The following is a 21419-nucleotide window of genomic DNA, read 5'->3' on the forward strand; positions in this document are numbered from 1 at the left end:
GGAAAAACTGTACTCCAAAACGAGCTATAGACCATTATAAAATTACAAACAATTAATAAAAGCCCAATCTTTTTATAAGAAAAATGTGGGAACCCTACCTCTGACCCTGATGCACAGGAATATGTGTGCCAACTGTTTTAGCTTCAATGTTGAATGATCATCAACAAAGAGAGCGAACAGTGATGTTTGTTTTTACCAGTAGCATAATATTTAGCCCATATATTTCCATGAAAGACACCTAAGCATTAAAGGAGCTCTGACGAATAAGTGGAAGAAAAAAAGAATGTGGTTCCGAATCTATTTCGCTCTCTACGCATGCCCTGCACTGGATGTGGTTAATGATACAGCCACTTACTGAACTGAAGAAAATCAGCTGACAAAAAACAATTGTTCAGGTTATGCCCAGATGAGATTAGATTACATTGTGAACTTCCTTTACCCTGGTCTTCATCCTCTGGCCTTTCACTGGGAGGCGCAACACTAGTTTGACCTGCCCTGAACTGATTGGCTGATAAGCAATCATATATTCCTTTCTAAAATTATGTAACCAAATTCCATCGTATCTACTTCCATCGTCCCTGAGGTTATTTTATAAATCTCAGATGATTACATCTTTTAAAAGTATGTATGTATGTATGTAAATATGTGATATTTCCATAGTACATACCTAGCCAAAAGGCAGAGAAGAGCTTTTCAGGGTCCCAGAGAAGTGTAAAGTCAATAGGTGTTAGGAGAGTTAAAGGGTTTGTGGACTCGTAATGCATTGTGATGTATTGAGCTTTAAAGTAGTACTTTGTTTCAGTACTTTCCTAAATTGAAGCAGCGCTTGGGCAATCCTCATGGCTACAGGGATGCTGTTTGAGATCCTAGGTGCACTGACGGAAAAGGTGTGCTGCCTTGCTTTTTCTTTTTTACACTTCTTAGTCTGCAGTGGTGTCCAGGCTGTGGGTGTTGTGAGAGTCACCAGCTGTGTGCCGCTGTTGTTTTCCAAAGAAATTGAATATTAAAGAGGAATCTCCAAAGAACTTACATCTTATTGATTTGTTTATATAGTGCACCTTCCTTTTTGTCTTTAATCCTTATTGTTAACTAGCATCTCTTGGCAGCAGGTGCTGGAAGTACTTGCACTTAAAATACTAATTTGAAACTAAGCGAGTGATTGTGCTTGGCCTTGGTCTGCTGCTGTGTTCTTACGTTCTGGTTGAGACTTTCATCTCAGTTTACCTTTCTGAATCGGCCAATTGAGAGCTCTCAACCTGCTGAGCCTGCTGAGTTTACCGCTAATTAACTTTCCGTGATAACAAACTCACATAAAGGTTTCATATGCAAAATATCTAAGAGACAGATATGAGCTATGTCCAGAAAATGTCCTACCTCAGGAATTCGGTTGTTTCGTGGAACTGTACCAGATTAATTACCATTAATTATCTTTATTAGCCGTTTCACAGGTTCCATATTGTTATGTTATGTTGCCGCTATTGTGCGGCACACATGTGCCATTGCTGTGGCCTTGAGGAGTTTTGTCGTCCAGGTATTTTCTCTGTTGAACCAATGGTGCTATCTAACCATCCCATGAAGAGGGGGCATTTGTCAACATTGAAAGTCATTAGACAGAGATTACTGGAGCACATGAAAGTCAGCTACTTTTAAGTACAAATAGGACTCTTCTCCTCGGTACTTAGAGTAGCTTTAAGACATAAAAGCAATTTCAGAAATGTGCTCCCAATGTTTCAATAAAGGTATCTGAGAAATTCCTCATTAAAATCAGAGAACATCCAGTTCAATCACCTATTAAGACCCCGATAACGTCTCGCGAGCACGAACTTTGGAATCCTGCTCGACGTGCAAGTCATTTCAAGGATGTGCTTTGCAGGGCTATTAATTTTTAGAGTAACATTCTCCAGATGCTGCGGGAGTTCATTTGTTCCGAGCGGATCATTTAACATGCCAAATAAAAGAAAATCTAAATGCAATAATTTTGGGTTTACTTCAAATAAATGTAAGTTTATCCACTTTACTGTAAGGTTGAAGACAGCCTAGTTAGTCTTGGACGGTTTGAATGCAAGATTTGATCAAATTAAAAACTTTGTAGCACATTCAACGCTCAATATCCCAAATCTCATCCCCCTTTAATGGAGATTGGGTACCATATATGAGTAGTTTGATAGGTCTGTCCAAGTCTCAGTGAATACAGTTTTATATTTGAGAAATCTAAACACATCTATTAGATAGTTCCCTCTCTTACCGTTCATTTCAGCAGGGAGAGCAAGGCACATCCTTCACAATATCCAGAGGGGATTGTTTAAGACTGCGTTTAGACTGGTGTGTAGAGGTCAAGAAATCCAGAAAAAGGAATGTAATCCAGATGAGGTTTATTTATATGGTTTCCAATCACAGGAGGAGCGCCTCATCAGCCAGGAGTCCAAGTAGCAACTGACCAAGTACAACGGACACCTGGCTTCTGAGAGCGTCTCCACATTTAAAAGAATACATATACATTCTGTGCACATGCACAGGCATGTGCACACTAGGTAAGAATCATCAGCATGTGCACACTAGGTAAGAATCATCAGCATGTGCACAGCAGGTAAGAATCATCAGCACAAGTACAACACACTACATCACCTTCCCCCTTATACAAATACAGAAAAGAGAATTAATTAATCAATTAAAAAGAAATAAACTCGTTATATCTTGCAGGGGGTCTTCTAATGCGGCCACTGCGACTGCAAGACGGGACCGCAGGGGAAACAACAGCAGGGGAAGCATTATTAGATGAAACAGGTGCAGAAGAAGGCACAGCAATGCTAGCTTGAATCACATTTGGTTGAAGCCAATGAGACCAATCACAACCCTCCTGCGTGGATAGATTTTTCCTCCTAGAAATGAGGGTCGCTTGATCTGCAGTCAACCTTGCCAATTGTCTCACGTTCCACCAACCCTTGTCCCCCAAAAAAACTGCATTTTTACTGACTTTAAGGATTTGTACAGGACTTGAGAACATAGACAAACCTTTTGCAACTTTATAGGGCTTCTTGATCATAACCCAATCCCCCACCAACATTTGAATGTCCTTTACACATTTTGACTTGTCATAATTTTCCTTCATTACTGCCTGTTTCTGCTTGACTGAGAAGTCAACATTATCCCTAACAGGAGAAAATTGCAAGCCCTCCACTTTCCTTAACCAAGCAGGAAACAAAGGAGAATGGAAATCCCTTCCTCGCAACAATTGAAAAGGGGACATTTGAGTCGTACAATGGGGTGAGACATTATAATTCCAGATTTTCTTCTCCAAAAATTTGAAAACATCCACCCCAGCTGCTATGGCTGTCTGGATTCCCTCTTTCAAAACTTTATTCCCACGCTCAACTAGACCATTAGATGAGGGCGAATAAAGTGCCACCTTCAATTGTTTCACATCATGTGTTTTCAAAAATTTACACATCTTGTCAGAGACAAAATGGGTTCCATTGTCAGTTACTAAGGTTCGTGGGGCTCCTTCTAACAAGAACAATCTTTCCAGGAAAGCAATGGTATTATTCGAATCCGGAGCCTCAACAAACCTATAGTACATCCATTTCGAAAAGTAATCAATCGCTAGGATAAGGTACCTCTTCCCTTCAGGAAGAACTTTATATGGGCCGGAGAAATCCAAAGCAACTTTCTCCCAGGCCATCCCTGGAAATTGAGAAGGCTGTAAAGGGGCCTGATGAGTCTTCCAATGCTTATCAGACAACAAACATTCCTCGCAACTGTCCACAGTAGCCCTTACCTGTGCGTCAATACCCGGCCACCAATAATGGGCTTTGATTCTCATACAAGTCTTGGTCACACCAAGGTGACCTTCGTGGGCTAACTTGATAATAGTGTTCCTTAAACCACTGGGCGGAACAAACTTATCACCTCTTAACAAAACTCCATCTTTGACTGAGAGTTCCTCTGCCACCTGAGCGAAATTCTTTAGATCCCCAGAGAGATTCCTAACATCTGGCCAAGTCTTGGCTGAAAACTCCAAAGCCTGAGATAAAACACCATCCATCTCACTAGCCTCTAACCAATCCTTTTCCGCAATGACTGAATTCCACTCCTCAATAGCATCCACCATAGAGACACATTCCACATCTTCCTCAACTAAATCATCCTCATCATCTTTGTCCATTAACATTCTGGACAAGCAATCTGCTCTGAAGTTTTTACCCCCAGAGATGTGTCTTAACTCGAAATTGAATTCCTGCAGTTTAGAAACCAATCTAGTCAGCCTAGGGGAAAGACTATTGGTACCTGAAACTTTGCTAAAAATAAATGAAAGAGGTTTGTGATCAGACAAAATAACGAATTTGCGACCCCAGATGTACATTTTAAACTTTTGAGCTGCCCACACACAGGCTAACGCCTCCCTTTCAATTGTGCTGTAGTGCTTTTCAAACTCCTTCAAAGATCTAGAGGCAAAAGCTACCGTGTGCTCCTTGCCCTCCACCTGCTGGCAAAGCACAGCTCCAAGACCTTTCATGCTCGCATCTACTGCAATAATGCACATGGAATCATCCCTAAACGCCTGAAGGGAACGTGCCGAGACAATTAAATCCTTGACCTTAGTAAAAGTGTCATCCAAATCTTTTGACCAAACAAACTTTTGACCTTTCTTAAGGAGTAATCTCAGAGGTTCCACCATTTGAGCGTACCCTTCCACAAATCTGGCGTAGTACTCGGCTAGGCCCAGAAACGAACGTAGAGCATCTTTATCACTCGGAGGTTTAGCTTCTGTTAAAGCCCTAACTACAGAAAATTTCGGTCTAATGCCAGAATTCGAAATTGAATGACCCAAATACTCTAACTCAGACACTCCAAACTTGCATTTGTCTTCCCTGACCGTCATACCTCTACTGCCTAGAATGGACAAAACCTTTTTAAGTAAAACATTATGTTCATCCATTGTTTTTGCAAAAATCAAAATGTCATCCAAGTATGCTTGGACCCCCACCAGATCCCCAAACAAAGAGTCCATTAACCTTTGAAAAACGCTAGCTGCTGAAGCCAACCCGAATGGGAGCCTCAGAAACTTGAAAGCTCCAAATGGGGTCACAAAGGTTGTTAACTCCTGAGAATCCTTAGACAAGGGAATCTGATGGTAAGCGGACTTTAAGTCCAACAATGAAAACCATCTGGCACCGCCTAGGTTTGCCAACAGTTCTTGAATTTTAGGGAGAGGATGACAGTCAATTTTAATGTTTTTATTGAGACCCCTGAGGTCCGCACATAGCCTAACCTCATTATTTTTCTTGCGTGCTACGACAATGGGCGCAACCCATTGAGAGGATTCAGAAGGTTCTATGATCTTGTCTTTAATCAGGTCCTCAAGCATCTTTTTAAGTTCCGCCCTGACACTAAGGGGAACGGGGCGGACCTTGTGAAAAACAGGGGATGCCCCAGGGATGAGTCTAATCTTGTGTTCTGCGCCACTCACCAGGCCAATTTTATTACTAAATACATTTTTAAACTCACTTAGCAAATCAGCTCTGTTAATTTTTGTGTCCTCAATAAAGCAGATAGGAAAGTCACGTACTTTAATTGGATTTTCATCCCCTGGGACAAGGTATAAACCCATTTTAGCGAGGTCTTTCCAACCTACGATATCCTTTCCTTTAATTGCCACGTAGACTTTAGTAATAATGGACCTACCCAGGACCTCCACACTCGTTAAGAAAAAGCCTAACATGTCAATATCTTTCTCGCCGAAAGCTTTTGAATTAACATCAGATTGACTTAATTTCACATCCTTTCCCCATTTATCAAAAAAATGTAGAGTCTCTGAGTATAGTAATGGGAGCTCCAGAATCAGCCATTACCTGTAATTTAATGTTGTCAATTATGGCTTCACACAAAGGTCCCTTAATAGGTTCAGAATCATCACACTCCACCATTAACATTAGATTATCAAAGGTGTCATTACATTCATCCATATCTACATAGTTGACCTTGACAGATTTCTTTTGGAATCTGCAAACCTTTTGGAAGTGTCCAACTTTTTTACACCCAACACACCGTTTGTTCATGGCGGGACACCCTTTGAAATTCCCAATGTGGAATTTGGACCCGCACCTAAAACAAAAATTTTGTTTATTTGTATTACCACTAGATTTACTCTGCCACTTTTCCTTAGTTTCCTTACTAGAAATGGCATATAGGCCATCGTCAGACATATCATCTGAAATGAAATTAACCTTAGTGACAGAATCTAGAGCCATGGCTTTAGTAGAAGTTACGGATCTTTCAATACTAAGGCTAAGATCGATAACTTCGGACAATGAAGAATTCTTACAACTAAGAATTCTTTCTTTCACCTTGGTAGAAGAACAATTGAACACAAATTGATCACAAATGTAATTGTCCAGCAAAGGACCAAAATCACAGGTGATAGCTAACACCCTCAATGCTGAAATATATTCGTCAATTTTTTCATCCTCCTTTTGCTTTCTTTTATAGAAATTGTGTCTCTCCAGCATGATATTAGGAGATTCCTCAAATTGCTTCTTTAATCTGGCAATGGCTTCTATATAAATATTCCATTCGTTATCACCTGAACCAGCAGCAGCTGGAGGGGGAATGGGAACAAGGCTCTTAAAAATGCGTTGTGCCGCCAACCCAAGGCTGCCAAAAAGAAGAGCAAACTTCCTAGGAGGAGAATAGTCAGAAGCATCAATTGCTAAAATGTGGTTTTCAAACAGGCCAAACCACTCCGACCACAACAACGTAGGTTTTCCAGGTTTCTCTAGAAAAGGAGGGGGTTGAGTGACCTCCCTAACCGAAGCCATGTTACAAATATAGTAAGAAAATAGATTTGTAAAACGTATAACAAGAAAAAAAAAATAATAAAACCTGAATAACACAATTAGTTGGAAGAAAACGTTTTGATTAAAGGCACCAAATATAGTTACTGATAGAATTAAGTTTGTAGGTGGTGAGGCGTGTGAATCGCCGAGCTCACACGCAGGGTTAAAGCTTGATCCGTCGTTTGATCTGTCTGTGAGGCGTGTGAATCGCCGAGCTCACACGCAGGGTTAAAGCTTGATGTGTCACTTGACTTGACCCTGAGGCGTGTGAATCGCCGAAATCGTATTACGATCACACGTAGATAACTGAATCAGAAGCGAGGAGCTTCTACCTTTACCAAAATGGCTGCCCTGCGTAGCGTCAACCATGCGACGTGACGTCCGTGCGTAGCGTCGTAGGCGTGTATCCCAGGATTCCACGCGTCTTCAGTGTTCCAGAAGAAGGCTGCAAGGGAGTTCCAAGACGCGATGCCGGAGTTCCAGACAACCGGTAAGCGCGTAATTCGAAATGTAAACCGAGGCAAGTTTACATTTAAGCCTTACAGTAAATCCGCAGACAAATCGAAGTTTCAAACGTAGACCAATGTCTCTGAAAAACGTTTACCGTCTCCAGTGAAAACGCCGATGACACTTAAATCTGGGAAAAGTGTCAATGGAATAAATTTAAATCCGCTCCTCCTCTGTAGTATCAACGTGGCCCAAATAATCCAAAGATTAATAATCCAAAGATCCGCTTGAATTGCCCAAATGAACCAGGCTGGAATAAAAAGGTCATCGAGGGATCGTTTGGCTGAGATCAAATTTGACGCGAATTCGTCAAAAATCCTTTTTGCGTGGGTGATACGGTGATGGAAACAATCCCGATCGTCGCCAATATGTAGAGGTCAAGAAATCCAGAAAAAGGAATGTAATCCAGATGAGGTTTATTTATATGGTTTCCAATCACAGGAGGAGCGCCTCATCAGCCAGGAGTCCAAGTAGCAACTGACCAAGTACAACGGACACCTGGCTTCTGAGAGCGTCTCCACATTTAAAAGAATACATATACATTCTGTGCACATGCACAGGCATGTGCACACTAGGTAAGAATCATCAGCATGTGCACACTAGGTAAGAATCATCAGCATGTGCACAGCAGGTAAGAATCATCAGCACGAGTACAACACACTACATGGTGCTTAAGTGATCCGGTGCTTTCCGGTGCTCGGTACCGGGCACTAATTGTAAACACCAACACTTATAACAGTCTGCCACATGGCGGCGCTCTTTGTCAAATTTAGAAAGCAAGACAGCACTTGTTTAATGATTCAATTTACATTCAAATGGTGAAAACCTGCGCCCAAGCTATTGTTATGACGTTGGTGTGGCCTGCAATCGTCTGAATTGTCATACTGTGACGGTTAGTAGTTTTGTTGCTACTGTCATTGGCAGCGCTGACAGGGGCACACGGGTGTTTCAAGCTGCACTGGACTCCTGACGAGGGCAAGTGAACTTTAAAAAAAAAATAACAAATGAAGCACTGGTTTAGGCATTACTGTGGAAGGGCGCAGATGTGTTTGGACCATGGAAAATGTGTGCTTCGCCATCGTGAGTGAGGCCCGCTCTTTTCAAGTAGAGGTTGTCCTTCCTGTTCCATCAGCCTGTATAATGCCAAACAACTTTGACTGATTCGTTTTGTAGCCTGTACATTTGTAGAGCACGAGGAGTGACCCAGCCACTGCTTTGTTAAACCTCAACCTAGTAATATGTGTAGGTAAAGATATATACGAGGTTTGAGCCCTTTCATAAACCAATATGTCGGCCTTGCCCAGAAAGGAAAATGTTAGCATTCCATAGGGAGTGGGTGTTAGGAACAAAGCTAATCAGCCTACCCTAGTGTGTACGAATGCCACGCCCTGTACAAGTGATTGGAAGATATGAGTACGCGTTTTGGTTGGTACAAGTGGGACGTGCTTGTTGGCGAGGAGCTGCAGAGGAATCCAGACTTGTGAGTGGCAGACAAAGTGATGTCATTTTCACGGTTTCACTAACAGGAAGGCACAGAGTGATTTCAAGGTGGCAGTAGCATGGCCCCCCTAGCAACGGGCACCCAAAGTCTCCCCGCCACATTCTGGGAACTGTACGATCTGCATGGCAGCTTTGAGGGTAAGTAGGTAGATGCCATTATACAACCCAAGAGGATATGAAAGCATTGATAATAGTGACTTTTGTGTGTGAAGCTAAAAAGTGTGAACACTTTATTACCACTCATGGATGGTAAAAGCGTTCACTACTTAGGGGCATATTATCAAGGGCAAGCAATATTTTTATCGCCACGTTTGCGTTCGTTTTCAGACGAAATGTGACAATTAAAATATCGCTTATTTACAAGAGCACCCTAATGCGTGTTCAATGGGATTAGCGCTGACTTCAACATCGCATCGCCTTGCATCGCTAATGAGATGTAAGGGAGGCCTGTCCCGTGAAACAACTTGGGTTATCGCTATTTACAAGTGTATCGCTCACACGCATAGTGATATTAAAATCAGCGCTAACCGGTTATTTCGCCGGTTTGTAATGCCCGCTATTTTTCTTACTAAGCCATATCTATAGTGGGAGGTGGATTGTTATGCTGAGTCCACATCTCCCTATCTACAAGGTATTCCCTAATGCGGTTTTCTATTGCTGGAATTCCGGCTATTTTGACTGTTTCCGCCGCTTTTGCCTGGATTTCTATCGCCTCGGTGATGCGATTCGGTAATAGAGCGCTAACCGAGCGATAGATTTCTGCTATAGTCGGCGTTAAAATTTCAGACGCTAATTGCGGCCAGCGATAAATATTGCGGCCGCTTGATGATATGCCCCTTAGTGAGCTGATCTGGGCCGACACAATCCTCTTAGGATCCATTTTCACTCTTACGTTTTTGACACAATGAATGAGCAGGGGAGGCTCCCGGTTATTGAATGCGATGTCACAATATTGTCTGTGGTACTACAGCAGAATGTCAATTTTGTCACCGTTTAACATGAGAAATGTGTTAAGCCTTTACACAGGGCTTTAAATGGAACAAAAAAAACATAGGTCCTCTCAAAGGTGCGTGGCCAAGGTGAATGATGGCGTGGCTTAAAAATACACAAGCTTAAAATCTGTGCTTAGCATAGTGTGCCACTCACCAGGTATTTTGTCGTTTCTGTCATTAAATACAGATATATAATCCAATAAGTAACATGACATCTACAACAAGTCAGGACTATTGGCTTTGCCACTGGTTGTTAGTTATGCAAGATAAATATGCAACAACAATGGATTCGTAGTATAGAATATTGAAAATGCTTCAGTTCTGAAATGATGAGACTGTGAAAGAACTATAACGAGTCTCTTTGAAGTTACATCAAAGGCAGTGAAGCCTGGTACTGCTGCAGTGTTAAGATCTGTTTTTTCACCCTGAGAGCAAAAATGGAGAGCTTGATAGAGACCCGTCTCAGAACCTGCTTTTTAGAACTGCCGGTGCTGAACAGAGGCAGGACCCGGCCCACTTAAAGCCCTGAGTTTACATGTTGAAGGTAGTGAGGCAACTCCTGAAATTCTTTACTACAGTACACATTGATCTGTTTATTTTTATAAGTATCTGAGTGCAATCAGTCTACATAAAAAGGCAAATCCAAGCAACTCGGTCATTGATGCTAGTGGGAGAACATGCAGGTTAAACAAAGCAGGGGTAGTATTTATCCATGTGGATCCCCACCCCACAGGCATTACTATTTGGTTCTAACATGAAGATCGAAAGGCTACACTTTGTGTTCTTTGACTTAGGTAATCTTTCAGCCACACCACTGTCTTAGTCCAGGTCACCGAGCTCACCAAGACTGGTTAGTAACAAATGTTAGTTTTCTGGGTTAAACAAAGTAGAAAGGTGCAAAAGGATCAATTCTACTATGTGTCCCTTATCAGCCTGTCATCTTAGCTTGCCAAGAGCTGCCACCACTGCCTTTCAGAGCTCTAGCCTGGGCCACAAACCACTTGCATAGAATGTAATATCTTTCTGACTTTGAAGGTTAAATGTATCTTGAAGTTTGGCATCTGTATGTACATTTTCTAGTGATTAAAGAAACAAGCAAGGTTCTCTGATAGCTCCTCAGTAGACCTTGTTTAAGGCTTTCTGAAAGCATTGTTGGTGTGTACCAGGTACAGAAAATAAAGAAGTAACACAATAACACAAAAGCTGAACAGTGTGTCACTGTGACAGGTCAATACATTGGGGCTTAAAATGCCTTTACAATAGTGCTACAAACATTCTATAAAATGTGTGCCTGTAAACTGTAACTTCCTCCTTCTTCACAGACCACCACCTCGCAATGGAACATTCCCAAACACATTTCTAGAAACAGTTTCAAACCTTCTAACACTATATTCAACCTATGCAGCCTTGGTGACCTAAAATTATAGTGTGAGAAATCTAATATGCCTCAACCCAGAAATATCATCACTGGCTAAGACACACTCAACCTACATCAGAAAAATCGCCAAACCGGCACACACCATTGGACACATCCCAGTTGTCATTTTTGCCAACCCAGGGCTAGTCTTCCAAGGGATTACATCAGTCACGTGGTCAGACAATCACCTGGTAACCTTCCAACACAAGATCCCACAGCTCACTAGACCTAAAACTACTTTACCTGCAACTATATATCGAACTTGGAACAAACTACAATTTGGAGAGCTAGCAGCACAACTAACATCCAACACACATGTGGACGCAATGAATTGAGTTAAAAAACTGTATGAGTGGCTCCAGAAAGCTTTTGAGACTAGAAGCAACAACACATGAGAAATGAAATTAAACCTCTAGGTGAATGCAAAACTAAAAATGATAAAACAATAAATTGCAATGTTACAACACACCTGGCTCAAAACAAAGAGCAAGCAAGACAAACTACACCTACACAACCATGGCAGACTGTACAAGTCAACAATCAAAAAATCTAAGAAAGCTACTATTCAAGCAAAATTCACAATGTAAAATGTGCAAATAAAGAATTTCATAACAGAATACTCAAGACAAAATACACCTACACAAACATGATAGAATGTACAAGTCAACAATCAAAAAGCTACAAAAAACTATTATTGAAACACAATTCATAAAGCAAAATGTGCTAATAAAAATGTTTATACATTTTTCACCAGAATTTCCAAAATCTAAATGCACAGAACGAGCCCATCCCATTTCTCAAGAATTTTCTGACAATCTGGAAAATGATTACACCACCAACGCAGACATGTTAGATTCCTATTTAAACAAAAAGAAAACCACAGGCACCAACCCCTTTTCCAACAATCCCCTTCAAGTGTAGGTTCACAAAGCCTCTGCATTCCTTCAAGTAACTATCAGAAACAGAACTTTTGGGTTTTGTCATAGCAAACATACCAGCCAGCTGCCCCTATGGCCCTTGTCCACTACAAATCCTCAAAAATAACTTTTGAACTACCTCAGCCACCACCCCAGTCAGTGCAATCACCAATGACTCCTAAGCAACAGGAGTTTTTACAGAAGACTTAAAAAAGGCATTTAAATGCCCATTATCTTAGAAAACAAACAAACCTCGACCCTCTAGACCCCAAAAACTACAGACCTATTACAAATGGACCAATTGGGGACAAACTGATAAAAAAGAGCAGACCTCACCCCCATGTCATACTTCATTGAAGATAACTTCATACTTTCAACAGAACTCTGTTCAGGAAGAGGTGCTGAATCTGCCCTAATCATCCTCTGAGATGGCCTTAAGAACACAGTAGACCACAGTGGTTTTGCTGCATCACTTCTCTTGGTCCTTTCAACTGCCTTTGGCAAGTTGATCATGGCACTCTAATTCAAAGACTTGACGAAGCCAGTGTAGAGGGTACTAGCCTCAATAGGATTACATCCTACCTACAAAATAGAACAAATGTCATCCATACTCCTCTTTTCTCATGCAAACCCGATATCATAAAAGCAGGAATCCCTTAAGTCTCTATTATTTCACTCCTGCTATTCAACACCTACTTAAAGTCATTACTGGCAATGATTTTCAGTTTACCTGCTACAACAACACAAATGACACACAAATACTTCTTAAACTGGAAAGCCCCAAATAGAGTGGAAAATCCAAACTCTTCGGTTGCCTCCGAGTCATTAATCAGTAGATGACATGGGGCCACCTCAAATTTATAGCGTCCAAAACTGAAATACTGGCCAATGACAATTGTAATAATGATTCACTATTTCTCTTGTACTATCTAAACTTGAATATGCTAATGGCCCACCACCTCTATAAACTATGAAAAGACTACAAAGAATTTGGAATTCTGCTGCCTGATTACTCCTATATGTAAAGACGTTAGCACACATCTCCCTACCTTGAAGGCTCTGCATTGGTTACTGGTTGCCAGAAGATTCACCGTCAAGCTGCTTTCTATCACCCAAAATGCAATACATGGCAAAGGACCACTTTTCATCAGAAAGAAAATCACCAAATACATACAACAATGGAACTTCCACTCCAGACTGGTGCCAGCACAGCTCCGTTGTACATTATTACTCTAACACTACACCACTCCAGTCTTTGAAACTCCACTGAATGCAATTCTATTTTATGTCACTCCACTCTACTACACTCCACTCTACAATACTCTACTCTATGGTACTCCACTCTACCACACACCCCTATACACAACTCCACGGTACTGCACTCCACTCTACAACACTCCACACTAAGCCACTTCCCTCTATACAACTCTACTGTACAATATTCCACTGTACACACTCCATTTTACCACATTCCGCTCTTTTCCAATCCAATCCACTCTGCTCCACTCTTTGACTCTATACTCTAAGACAGTACTCTTCACAAAACTCGTTTTCACTCTACTGTACCACACTCTACTTAATGACATTCCACTCGATGAAAGTATGATTTCAAACGTATTTTTATTAAAGATAAAAGAGTTTTCGAATTCAAAGAAAAAAACAAAGTTTATGGGTAAGTTATAATTAGGAAAACTTTATTTATTATTTTTATACAAACCTGACTTACACCATAGAAACATTAGAAATTCTGAAGGTTTAATAATAACTCAAATTGAAAATGCATACACCACCTTCAAATTATTATAATTCACAAATCTACGTATCCAGTTTTGTCACCTCACTCACCACACTACAGTTTGTAAATATATATACATGCATATAGATTTGGGTCTTTCAACAGTATACTTTTTTGTACTTTTAGATTATTTTGCATCCGTATAATATGTTCACATCTCCAAGTATGTATATCTTCTATATGTGCTTATGTATCTATATATATATATATATTGTTACCTTCTGTGGAGGAAAACAATAACAATCTTCGCAACTCTGCCCGTACTTCTACTCTCTGATTCATCCTAAATCTTTCAAAGTATGCCCCTACTTCTGACTCATCTAAAACCTCTCCTGCTACAATGGACTCCAAAATAACTCTTTCCAAACACTTCCCTCTTTTATCCCTCGTTTATTAAAGTATATAAATACAATTACAAACACAAATTCACATGGGGAATTCTCCAGCTGGAGACATCTCTTTTATTTTATGTGTGAAAATCTCTGCACTGACTTCAGATATTTCCACACATTTACGGATACATTTTAGTAGTAAATGTGGGAGGGACAGAGGGGAGTGTCTGGAAAATGGGAAATACTAGTAAAGGGGAGGGGCTAAGGGAGGAGTAACAAGTGGTTTACAGAGAGATAGGAAGAGTTTTATGGAGAGACAAACACCCACCCACAAAATAGTAAGCTCATTGATGTTGAAAACATACCCTTCTATTGTTAGTACAGCCAAAAAGGACCCAAAACAGTCGTAAATGTACATTCCAACACCAGACATGGCCAGCCACTGGCACTGTAATACTCACCCATAGAAAATAATAGAGCTAGAGACTTTTAAAGAAATCGCATGGGCGTGGCTAAGATGGCAGGCTGAGCGGACGTGGCTCGAGGAGGCTCCCCGTCCCAAACCCCCAATAAGGCATTAAAATAAGCTTACTACACCCCTGCCCGCTCAATTCCTCACTAGCATCGAGGGGGCTCTCGGCCGGGACCCCGGCGAGCAACGTTGCCCCTGCCTCCGGTGCGTATGATAGTGGTGGCGGAGGTGGCCGCTCCCAGCCGGAGAAGAGAAGCGATGTGGCCGGATGCGCCGCGCAGCGATAGCGGCATAAGCGCCCCTCGGCAGAGCGGCTGCCGCCGACCTACAGCATGGTAGACCCCAGCTGGAGGGTGTAGGAGAGAGGAGATGCTGGGGGAAAGTCGCTAACCGACCGGGCTGGACCCCGGGGAGCGAGCAACAGCGCCACCCGGCTTGAGGCATAAATTGAGGCCCCGGGCTGGGCCTGACCCGGGCTGATCCGGAGATCCAGGGAGGCCGGCTAGGACGGACGAGCACCCAATCGCAGAAGAAGGAGCGGACCCCTGGGGTGTCCGGGGCAGGAGCTCGGGGGCGGATATTCGAGCCCCCGGTGAGAGGCCCGACGAGGACTAGCAATGGTGGCCACGAGACGGACGACGGCGCTCCGGGGCAGATCTGAGGCCCGGCAGCTCCCACCAGAGAACTAAGGCCCGCCAGGGCGGGGAGAGAGCGGCTTCGGGGGGGCACTCACCGAGTCCCCGGCGATAGTCCTGGAGGTGCGAGGGAGAGAGGTGTCGCAACACAGCTACAGACTCGAGGGGCGGCAATCGACTAGAGGCCGGGTCACACACGGCGGAGGCCGCACGTCCACACGAACCCCTCCGGGTCGACGGAGGGCAGCATTCGGAGAGAAGGGCCGTACCGAGAGTCGACACGCACTCACAGCTCCCCACGCAGACCGAGATGAGGAGGAGGCCCCTATCACGAAATCCTTCCTCGAATCCCTTTTCAACTCCCTTAGAGAAGATTTCCAAACCCTCAAACAAGACATGGCGGGGGAATACAGAGAGCTACGCCGAGACGTGGAAGACCTTGGGGAGCGGATTGCAGGGATAGAGAACTCTGGAGACGCTCGGTGCGAAGAAGTAGACCAACTGCGGCAGGAGATTCTCAGACTTCACAAGCAACAAATGGACCCGCAGACCCACACGGAAGATCTTGAGAACCGCTCTCCGCGCAACATCATACGGGTCAGAGGGGTGCCATCCAAATCAGAAGGGAGTGATGTCACGACCTTCCTGCAGTCTTTATTTCGGGACGTCCTGGGGGAGCCGGCGGATTATGAAATCCGAAAAGACAGAGCCCACAGAGTGGACCTAGCACGTCGAGCGCCTGCTCCACCACCGGACATCCTAGCCTTTTTGCCCAACTACCCCCTTAAGGAGCACATCCTGAAAGTGGCGCGTCAAAAGCAACCGCTACACTACCAGGGTTATAAGGTCGAACTGTTCCAGGATCTATCTGCGATTACGCTACAAAAAAGGAAAGCCGTCAAAGTGGTCACCTCCTTCCTGCGCGATAATGGCACCCCATACTCCTGGGGGCATCCGTTCAGAAAAAATGGAAAGGAGCCTTATACCAGCTCAGATCCCTCGAGGAGACATGTGAGCTGCTGGGCATCACTGTTGAGACCGGCGACACGGAGGAAGGTCTTGGCACACAATCTTCCCAGTCGAGGTCCCCACAGAGGGCAAGGGATGATTGGCAAACGGTCGGACGCAAACGTCTACCCAAGAAGGGACTTAAACCAGACCCCGAGACAATAGCACAGGAGCACGCAGCGGCGATAAAAGAGGTCTCCAAGGACACGACTGAGGATCAATGAAGGGTCTTGGATGGGGGTGCGGTTGCACCCTGCGTTTGCTGCATGTGGGGGGGCGGGATGGGGGCTTCGGAGCCGCCATTGCCATTGTTCTCCCTTCTTTGAAACTTAAACACAGGCCTGGTTTGAACCTACATCAGGCCTGGGACAATGTTTACGAGTTCAGTTGGGGTTGGGGGCAGGGAAGGGAGGGGAAGGTGATTGGTGGGGCTCCGGTGTGTTCAAGTCATTAAGGCGTTGAGAGCGGGAATTTGGGGTGGCTATGACCCAGGACAGTGGAAGAGAGGGACAGGGTACATATCTCCCCGTGGCTGACGAGTCTCTTCAGGTTCTCACCTAAAATGTTAAAGGGCTCAACAACCCGATCAAAAGAAGGGCAATACTCTCGTATCTGGAAAGCTCCGGGGCAGCCATATGCCTTCTCCAGGAGACGCACTTGCTGGCTAAAGACTGGCACCGCATAAAGTCCAGGGCTTTCCCTACTCAGTTTTACTGACTTCTATTTGCTATTGCACGCTCGCGTAATCTGCTGCTACCTGCTGATTTTATTATTTTAAAACCACTTGCACTTGCACCAACGCTCTGCTCGAATTTAGGGCGCAGGCGTTTCCTGAGTATTGTGGATATCTTTGGGGGCCATAATTACTATTTAGCTCTTACCTGAACTATAATCGTCTTGCCACCCGCATTTTGCAGGACTTAGGTCGAATCAGGGCTTTTTGGAACCGCATTGCGGCGTTTTGGCCGCCATCTTGGGTGTGGGTAGCCAGGAGGTACCGATTAACAGGCGCCATCTTGGGTGAGAGGCCAGAGGTTTGCCTCGCAGGACTCCCGCGCTCAGAGGAGTTTATAAAAGCAGGAACTTCCTCAGCTCAGGTAGACTTCTACTTGCTATTGCACGCTCGCGTAAGCTGCTGCTACCTGCTGATTGTATTATTTTAAAACCACTTGCACTTGCACTTACACCATCGCGCTGCTCGAATTTAGGACGCAGGCGTTTCTTGAGTATTGTGGACATCTTTGGGGGCCATAATTACTATTTAGCTCTTACCTGCACTATAATCATCTTGCCACCCGCATTTTGCGGGACTTAGGTCGAATCAGGACTTGTTGGAACTGCATTGCAGCGTTTTGGCCGCCATCTTGGGTGTGTGTAGCCAGGAGGTGCCGATTAACAGGCGTCATCTTGGGTGAGGGGCCAGAGGTTTGCCTCGCAGGACTCCTGCGCTCAACGCTTATATAAGATGTGCCTTCCTCAAGTGTGCAGCGCAGGCGCGCAGCGGTCGCGCCAGAGGTGCGCCAGAGGTAAGCCAGTTTGCGCCCTTTCGCGCACAGATCGCGACTAGCGCTAGTTATGCTGCCTCTCCGGCTCCACCCCGTCTAACCTACTCCAGAGCAGAGCTTATTCAGCTCGGTCAAAATCTCCCGGTAAGTAATCTGCCGGGTTCTACCATCAATAACTCCGGGGTGCTGTCCTGTGGTCTGCTCAATATTCGGTCGCTCTGTAAGCATCATGTTGAAATCGCACTCCTAATTGATTCATATGGGTTGGATGTGCTCTTTCTTACAGAGACAGGACTCAAGCAGACAGTGAGGTAGAACTTGGGCTGGCCTGCCCTTCGGAATATAAAATCAGGCATAACCCTCGTCTGGGGAGTAGAGGTGGAGGTTTAGGGCTTATCTTTAGAGACACTTTGGCCTTTTCTCAGTTTGAGGTAAAGGTGGTCCAAGGATTTGAACTTATGGGCTTCTCTCTTAAAGGACAAAAAGGAGTTTTGCATTCCGGATTGTTATGTTATTGACCACCTGGCAATGCATTGTCCAAGCTACCAGAACTGATTGACTTAATTTATGATATTTCTAATACTCATGCCAGATTAATTATCTTGGGGGACTTTAATTTGTGGCCAAACGGGCCTTCAGGTACAGCCTATAGAGAATTGTGTCAAGCCTGCAGCAATCTTCAGTTGCAGCAGCTGATACTCTCTCAGACTCACCTGAAGGGCCATGCCTTAGACCAGGTTTTTGCGGAAACCACCCAGGTTGTGATTAGGGATATAGTCACCCAATGCTGGACGGATCATGCTCTAGTCCATTTCTCCCTATGCCTCCCCGCTGACTCCTTGAGAGAGAGCGGTTCGGGGCCTACCAAAGTCAGTAGGCAATGGTCCAAACTTCTGAACAATACTGGTCCACCTACTCTGCTCCCTGGAGGTTTCATTTTGGAGGGGAATGTGGAGGCGAGCTATTCCAGTCTGTGTCAGCAAATTACCAACTCGCTGGACAAGCTGGTTCCCCTACGGAAATCAAGAGATAGACGTAGGCCTGCCATGCCATGTTATTCTAACAACCTTCTCCAATTGAAACTGTGGTGCAAACAGGCAGAAAGGGCATGGAGGAAGCACTACTCTGAGTCTGCAAGATCCCTCTTCAAACAAGCACTGCTGGACTATAAAGCCCAGATCAAGTGCGCTAAAGCAAAATATCTAGAGGATATGCTGCTGCAGGCATTCAACAAATCGCAGACCTTGTTTAAAATAGTTAATGACCTCTCCAGGCCGACTTGTTCGGCTAACAACATCCCGGCCTCACAGTCCTTCTGTGATACTTTGGCAGCTGCTTTTGAGGATAAGATTGCCATTATCCTGAGTGGACTTTCTAATTCAGGTACTTCCTGTCCCCAGTCACTAGATGCCCCTGCACCTACTCTCATCTTAGGTGAGTCAGAAGAACTGACAGGTCATCCACGGCTGGAGAGTTTTACTCTTCCCCCGTTCGATGATTTCTGCTCTCTAGCAAATGGTGTGTCCTCGGGCTCTCCCCTTGACCCACTACCCCATAAATTCTGGAAGCTTTTTCAGGAGGAACTCTTTTGCCCCCTCTATTCCATCTGTCATCAGTCTTTTAGTACTGCCACGGTTCCGGAGTGTTGGAAGATGGCAGTGGTCTCTCCCCTCTTGAAGAAACCCACACTCGACCCCACCTGTCCAGCGAATTATCAGCCAATCTCGTTGCTTCCCTTCCCGGTCAAGATCATGGAGAAACTCGTGACCCAGTCTCTGTCCAGCTTTCTGGAAAGTAACACCTGTTTGGATGTGGCCCAGTTCGGCTTCCGGACAGCTCATGGTACGGAGTCGGCGCTGGTGGTCGTGCCGGATGCTCTTCGCTCGCGGGTCGACACTGGCCGGGCAGCCTTTTTGGTGCTGCTCGACATGTTGGCTGCGTTCGACACGGTCAGCCACTCCACTCTCATCAGCAGGCTGGAGGAAATTGGGGTAGCGGGACTGACACGGGATTGACTAATCTAATATCTTCAGAATAGACACCAGGTGGTAGCTTTACTGCCTTTCAGGTCAGGCATGAGGAGAGTAGGGCAGGGTGTGCCTCAAGGGTCAGCGATTAGTCCCATTTTATTTAATTTGTACCTCCGTCCCCTGATTAGTTTGATTAAGTCCTTCAGCATCTCTGTGATTGACTACGCTGACGACACCCAGCTTATCTTCTCCCTTGAAGGAGAAGACACTGTGTCCAAGGAGACTTTCCATCAATGCATGACTGCCACTGCAGACTGGTTGATAAACAATTCTCTCCAGTTTAATGGTTCAAAGACCGAGGTACTGTATTGTTCATCTGACCATACCCCGCGTCCTTTAACGGCAGACTTTTGGCCTTTATCCTCCTTGGGCACAGTGGTGGCGGCGGACTCTGCTCGCAACCTTGGAGTTATGTTCGGCCCTAATTTACAGCTCAATGGTTTTGTTAACAAAGCCATTTCCATTTGCATGATGCTACTCCGCACTCTGCGTAAAATTCTTCCACTGCTTCCGGCTCAGGCCAGGCCAGAGGTGGTACGCGGTATTATCCTAAGCTGGATTGATTACTGCAACGCACTGCTTCTGGGGGCACCCAGCACTTTGATTAGCAAGCTGCAGCGTATTCAAAACATGGCAGCGAAGCTCGCTCTTTCCAGGCCGCGCGCAGTTTCCTCCTCCCTTGCGCTAAAAGACCTTCACTGGTTACCAGTTCAGCAGTGAATCTGCTTTAAAGCATCCTGCCTGGTCTTTAAGGCTTTGCATGATCAAGGACAAGTCATGCTGCAGAAACTTTTTTCGTGGTACCATGCAGCGAGACCATTATGCTCCTCCTCGGCATATTTGGTGGTGGTCCCGAGAATCCAGAGGCTACGGATGGGTGGTCGCTCCTTTGGATATGCAGCCGCCAAACTCTGGAACTCCCCCCCCCCCCGTCTTTGAGGAGTCTAAGGGTATTTCCATCTTTTAAAAGGGGCTTAAAGACCTACCTCTTCCCTAGGACATTGTAACGGTGTGATTGCGTATCTGGTTCAGTAGAGTCAAAGCGCCAGGATACCCTTTGGGTGACAGCTTGCGCTATACAAATGTGCAATACATACAATGTGCAATACATACACCACAGAGAAGAAAGCGGGGTAGCCCTTCTTTTCACTCGCCACTTCAAGGGCCGGGTGGGGGACAAAGTGGCGGAAATCAAAGGCAGACTACTAGCCCATACTGTCTTTGATGGGAATGTGCCGATCACGGTGGGGTCCATATATACGCTCCCAACACCAACCAGGAGACATTCCATAAGGGAGCACTATCGGAGGTCATGAGCACAGACATGAGGCACACACTGATAGGCGGGGACATAAACCTGGTTATGGATAACCAAAGTGATAGGTCGGGCAGAGGTTTGGCGATTCTCTCTACTGAGGGGAAACGCTGGCTCAATAGCAGGGGGTTCCTGGACACATGGAGGGAGGTCCATCCCAC

The sequence above is a fragment of the Lissotriton vulgaris genome, chromosome 1_1 (genome assembly GCF_964263255.1).
Source record: "Lissotriton vulgaris chromosome 1_1, aLisVul1.2, whole genome shotgun sequence".
Taxonomy (NCBI): Eukaryota; Metazoa; Chordata; class Amphibia; order Caudata; family Salamandridae; genus Lissotriton; species Lissotriton vulgaris.